This window comes from Rhinopithecus roxellana, chromosome 9, assembly GCF_007565055.1.
Source record: "Rhinopithecus roxellana isolate Shanxi Qingling chromosome 9, ASM756505v1, whole genome shotgun sequence".
Taxonomy (NCBI): domain Eukaryota; kingdom Metazoa; phylum Chordata; class Mammalia; order Primates; family Cercopithecidae; genus Rhinopithecus; species Rhinopithecus roxellana.
Genome location: NC_044557.1, coordinates 66,825,913 through 66,831,554, shown reverse-complemented (window position 1 = coordinate 66,831,554; position 5,642 = coordinate 66,825,913). Strand labels below are relative to the sequence as shown.

The window sequence follows — 5,642 nt, the reverse complement described above, 5'->3', positions numbered from 1 at the left end:
TTGTGTCTGCCTCTGTGGTCTGCATTTGGGCTGTGATGCGCCTCTGAGCCTCAGGTCTTCTAGTCAAACTGGACTTCCTGCCATTTCTAGAACGCAATCTGCTCTTTCCTGCTTCTCGGTTTGGGTTTCAGGCATTTGTTTCTGTCTGGAATGTCTTTTCCGATCTGTTCAAATCATTCCTCTTCAAGGTCCCTGCCCTACTGCCAGCCCCACCAGGAAGCCCTCGCCACGGCTTCTGCATGTGCCTGTACTCCACAGCGCCCTCCTGCCGCACTGCCCAAGGTGTGCCCAGAGTATAAATGCAGACAGGGTGAGGAACGGTCAAATCCCTTCCTCCACCTGTCTCGGGGGCGGAAGGCACTGTGCACAGAGGAGCCTCCCACCTCTCTTGAATGCCATGGACTGTGTCCCTGTTCCAGGACAGGGTGGAAGCCTCCTCACTGCCCACACCCCTTCCTGATAGTTCTCCAGCCCCCCTTCCGCATTTCCTGAGTGCCTCGGGGCCTTGTGGTTAGCAGTCAGTGACAGGGAAGCGCTGGGACCAGGCCTTTTTACCCAGCACGTGGTGTCTACAGTGCCACTAGAGCCTCCCCCGGAGAGGGTCGGCATAGAGTAGGTTGGGAAATGAAAGCTCTTCCCACTGACAGACCCAGAGTCTTAAGGGGAGGAGGAAGACCCCGGCGACCTCGGGTGTCACCGAGGCCCGCGCTGGTACCCAGGAACCGCCTTCTCCCGATAACGCAGCGCGAGCGACACGGGGCGGGGGCGCTTCGGGCTCGCTGGCTGGGGGCCCGCGGGGCGCTGCTTGGCAGTGGAAGGGGGCAGGCTTCGGAAGCCGCCGCCGGCTGCTGGGGGTGGGAGACTTGCTCCCTCCTTCAGTCGCCAGCCGTCAGCCCGCGCTGCAGGTGACCTGGTCGGTGCCGATCGCCCCGCCCCCGCGCAGCCGTCTCCGTGGGGTTTTCCGGCTCTGCGCGCCTCAAACGACCTCGGCCGCCGTCTACCCGGCCGCTCCCCGCGGTCCCCCACGTCCCCCCGCCCCCCGGACCGCGCAGCAGGGCTTTCTGATGAGTCAGCGGGAGCCCGGGAGCCTCCAACCGCCCCAGGCATCTGCTCTGGTGACGCACCCTGAGTCACGGGCGCCCGGGCCGCCGCCGAGGCCGAGCGCGCAGCCGGGAGCGCCGAGTGCAGCCCCCACGTCCGCCGCGGGCGCCCACCCGGCCCGGCCCCGCCCCGCCCCGCGCCCCGCCCCGCCCCGCGCCCCGCACCCTTTCTCCCTCGCTCCCAGCGCCGCCCGCCCTGCACTCCCTGGCCCAGCTCCAGGCTGACATCAGACGCTGGCCGCCCGGCCACCCTCTGAGTCAACAGTTTCCGAAGCGGAGCCCGCTGCCAGAGGCGGGGAGAGAGCGCGGCCTCCGGGGGAGGCGGGGGCAGGCACATGTCTGGCAGCCGCGGGAGGGCGGAGGTGGGTGGGGGCGCCGGAGCCTTTTACAAGAAGTCACGGGGGATGGGGAAGAAGAGAGGGCGAAAACCACCCTCTGCAGAGCTGCCGGGGCGGAGAGGAAACCCGCGCCGCCCCCCCAGCCACGTGCTGAAGCCCTCACTGAGTGGGTGGCTGGGCCCTCCCCAGGGTGGCCTGGGAAAGGAACCCGAGGGCGGGAGAAGGGGGAGGCACTTGCTGGGAAAGGCCCTGGGCCAAGTTTCTGAGGGAGGAAAAGAACCACCTTTGGACACCCTGGGTCCCAGGGTCCCAGAAGACATTTGTGTTTGGATAACAGGACCCCACCCAGTTCCCTTTGATGGGAGCAACTCTGGCTGAGCCCTACTCTTGGGGACTGGTGCTACCTGCTTGGGGTCCGACTTGAAGAACTGCACTGACCTAACCTGACCCCGTCCCTTGATCACAGACCCTGTCACCATCGTGGGATGGGGTTGGAAGGATGTATGTCCGAGAGTAAAGGAATTCAAGAGCCCCAGTCCATTTGAGAGTCACCTTCCTCGCTGTAACAAGGCTGGGCGCTATGGTCTGTCCCTGAATTGGTGCTCAGTAACCACTCTGAGAGGCTGCATCTGTGGTTCTAGAATGCTCAAAGTGAGCAGGAGACCCTTAAAAAAGCATCTACCTGCAGGGGACTAAGTGGCTTCTGGAAGCTTCTTTAACCCCGCAGATTTCCCTGATCACGTCAGGGAGGAAGGAAGGGTGAGGTAGAGCCAGGAGGACAGAGTAAGGCAGCAAGCATCCACAGGTGCTTGGATTTCCTTCCCTCCACCCCATCACACCCGGCCCACCCATGCCATGCCCCCCAGGATAGCAAGACAGGATAGCAAGACAGGGCCTCCAGCTGGAATTCATGCTCAGCCTCTTTCCGGGATTTCAACTTGTCCTTTCTAAAGCCATGGCTCAATAAATGATGCCAGCCTGGGGAGGGGAGGTGTCTGTCTCATCTTGCAGGCAGAAGCGGCATAACAGCTGGATGAACAGAACCGGTCTGGATCTGTCCCCAGCTGTTTGTCAACACAGCTTTGCAGGAACCATGTGAGCGTCTCCTTGCTCCATATGACCCCCATTCAAACTCATGCTGAGAAAGAGCTCCCAGTCCACCTCTGCTGGGGCAGCCTTTTCCCAAGTGTGACTTTTCCAAGGGTGGGTGGTTCGTTTCTGCCAATCTAACCCAGCTCAAAATAGCATTGAATCAGACTTCTGGGAAGCCCTGTGCTCCAGGCGCCTGCAGAAAAGAGTTAAAAATGACAGCTCTTAGGAAACCAAGAGGTCTAATTTTGCTGAGGTAGGACAAGATGCAGAGCCCTGTGACATCAGAGGGAAGAAATAGTGGCCAGGGATAGGTTTGGAAAGTGTGAGTGGTGGAAGGTCCTGTGCTTTATGTGGTTGCCCTTCGGGAAGTCCGTGGCCTGGCCCAGTGGGGGCGAGTATCCTGGGAGCTAAGGTCAAGGTGTGGGAGGGGGCTGTGGCTTAAACCACAAACTCCACAACCTCCAACTTCCACATTTTCCTTCAGGCTGAGAACCCAAACTGTCTTAGTAAGAATTGACTCCTCCACTGTTTCTAATTCTGATTACTTATGCTTTTGGCTTGGGCCCAGCTCGACTGCCGCCTTCATGAAGCTTTTCTCTCTGAGTTCACTTGACCCTTGGCACTTCCACTACAGCCTTTACTACACTTTGCCTGCTTTGAGAGGCTTTGCTGTATTCAGCTTTCCTCTCCACCCAGCGGCCCACTGGGAGGCAAGCACTTCATCCTTGCCACTCCTTAGTGGAACTCCCAGGGAAGCAAATGAGCTGTCTGCTCTGCTCTCTTCTGCCTCCACGTTTGGCCTCATAGGCTTCCTTTGTGTCTGATGGGGCTTCCTGTGTGCTGTCTCTGTTTCCAAGAAAGCCTCATCTTGGGTTTTGACCCTATCTGTATTTTTTTTTTAAGGAAAAATAATTTTTCTTAATTCAAATATAAATTAGCTTAGATTTTAGATTTGATCATTTTCTAGATTTTTTTAAATTTATGGGTACATAGCAGGTGGGTATATTTATGGGGTACATGAGCTATTTTGGTATAAACATACAATGCATGATAATCATATCAGGGTAAGTGGAGTATTCCTCACCTCAAGCATTTATCCGTTCTGTGTTACAAATATTCCAGTTTTACTCTTTTAGGAGTTTTTGTTTGTTTGTTTTGTTTTGTTTGAGACAGAGTCTCACTCTGTCGCCGAGGCTGGAGTGCAGTGGCATGATCTTGTCTCACTGCAGCCTCTGTCTTCTGGGTTCAAGTAATTTTCCTGCCTCAGCCTCCTGACTAGCTGGGGCTACAGGTGTGCACCACCACGCCCAGCTAACTTTTTTATTTTTTTTTTAGTAGAGACAGGTTTCACCATGTTGGCCAGGATGTTCCTGATCTCTTGACCTTGTGATCTGCCAGCCTCGGTCTCCCATTTTTCGTATTTTTAGTAGAGATAGGGTTTCCACATGTTGGCCAGGCTGATCTCAAACTCCTAACCTCAAGCGATCTGCCTGCCACGGCCTCCCAAAGTGCTGGGATTACAGGTGTGAGCCACCACATCCGGCCTTCTTTTAGTTATTTGTATATGTATGATAAATTATTATTGACTGTAGTCATCCTGTTGTGCTATCAAATACTATCAAATACTAGATTTTATTCTTTCTGTGTAACTACATTTTTGTATCCATTAACCATCCTCACTCCCCTTTCCCTGGCCCACCTACCCTTCTGGTAACCATCCTTCTACTCTTCTACTATATGTCTTCATGAGTTCAATTGTTTTAATCTTTTTTTTTTTTTTTTTTTTTCGGAGACAGAGTCTTGCTCTGTTGCCCGGGCTAGAGTGCAGTGACACAATCTTGGCTCACTGCAACCTCTGCCCCTGGGTTCAAGCGATTCTCCTGCCTCAGCCTCCTGAGTAGCTGGGATTACAGGCCTGTGCCACCACACCTAGGTAATTTTTGTATTATTAGTAGAGACAGGGTTCACCATGCTGGCCTGACTGGTCTTGAACTCCTGACCTCAGGTGATCTGTCTGCCTCGGCCTCCCAAAGTGCTAGGATTACAGGAGTGAGCCACCTTGCAGGTAATTTGTTTTAATTTTTAGCTCCCAAAAATTATTGAGAACATGTGAAAATTGTCTTTCTGTGCCTGGCTTGTTTTACTTAACATAATGTTCTCCAGTTCCATCGATGTCATTGAAAATTCTTTTTTATGGCTAAATAGTACTCCATTGTATATATGTACCACTTTTTCTTTTCTTTTCTTCTTTTTTTTGGAGACAGAGTCTCACTCTGTTGCCCAGGCTGGAGTGCAGTGGAGTAATCTTGGCTCACTGCAACCTCCGCCCAGCTGGTTCAAGCGATTCTCCTGCCTCAGCCTTCCAAGTAGCTGGGATTAGAGGTGCCTGCCACCATGCCCAGCTAATTTTTGTATTTTTAGTAGAGATGAGGTTTCACCATCTTGGCCAGGCTCATCTTGAACTCCTGACCTTGTGATCCACCCACCTTGGCCTCCCAAAGTGCTGGGATTACAGGTGTGAGCCACCGTGCCTGGCCCATAATGTACCACATTTTCTTTATCCATACATCTATTGGTGGACATTTAGGTTGCTTCCACATCTTGGCTGTTGTGAATTTTAAACATAAGAGTGCAGATATCTCTTTCGATATACCTAGTAGTGGAATTGCTGGATCATATGGTAGTTCTATTTTTAGTTTTTTGAGGAACTTCCATGCTGTTCTCCATAGTGGCTATATTAGTTTTCATTCCTACCAAAAGTGTATGAGGGCTCCCTTTTCTCCACATCTTCGCCAGCATTAATTATTGCCCATCTTTTGAAAAAAACCATTTTAACTGGATTGAGATGACAACTCATTGTAGTTTTGATTTGCATTTCTCTGATGGTCAATGATGTTGAGCACCTTTTTATATATCTGTTTGCCATTTGTATGTCCTCTCTTCAGAAACTTTTATTCAGATATTTTCCGCATTTTAAAAATTGGATTATTAGATTTTTTTTCCTGTTGAGTTGTTTGAGCTACTTATATATTTTGATTATTAATTTCTTGTCAGATGGGTAGTTTGCAGATATTTTCTTCCATTCTGTGGGTTGTATCTTCACTTTGTTGAT

General features: G+C 52.2%; 1 pseudogene; it reads right to left on the bottom strand.

Annotated features, from left to right (window-relative positions):
- Positions 1–569: 569 nt before the first annotated feature.
- On the bottom strand, positions 570–1,107 carry LOC115899573 (annotated as a pseudogene).
- Positions 1,108–5,642: the final 4,535 nt, after the last annotated feature.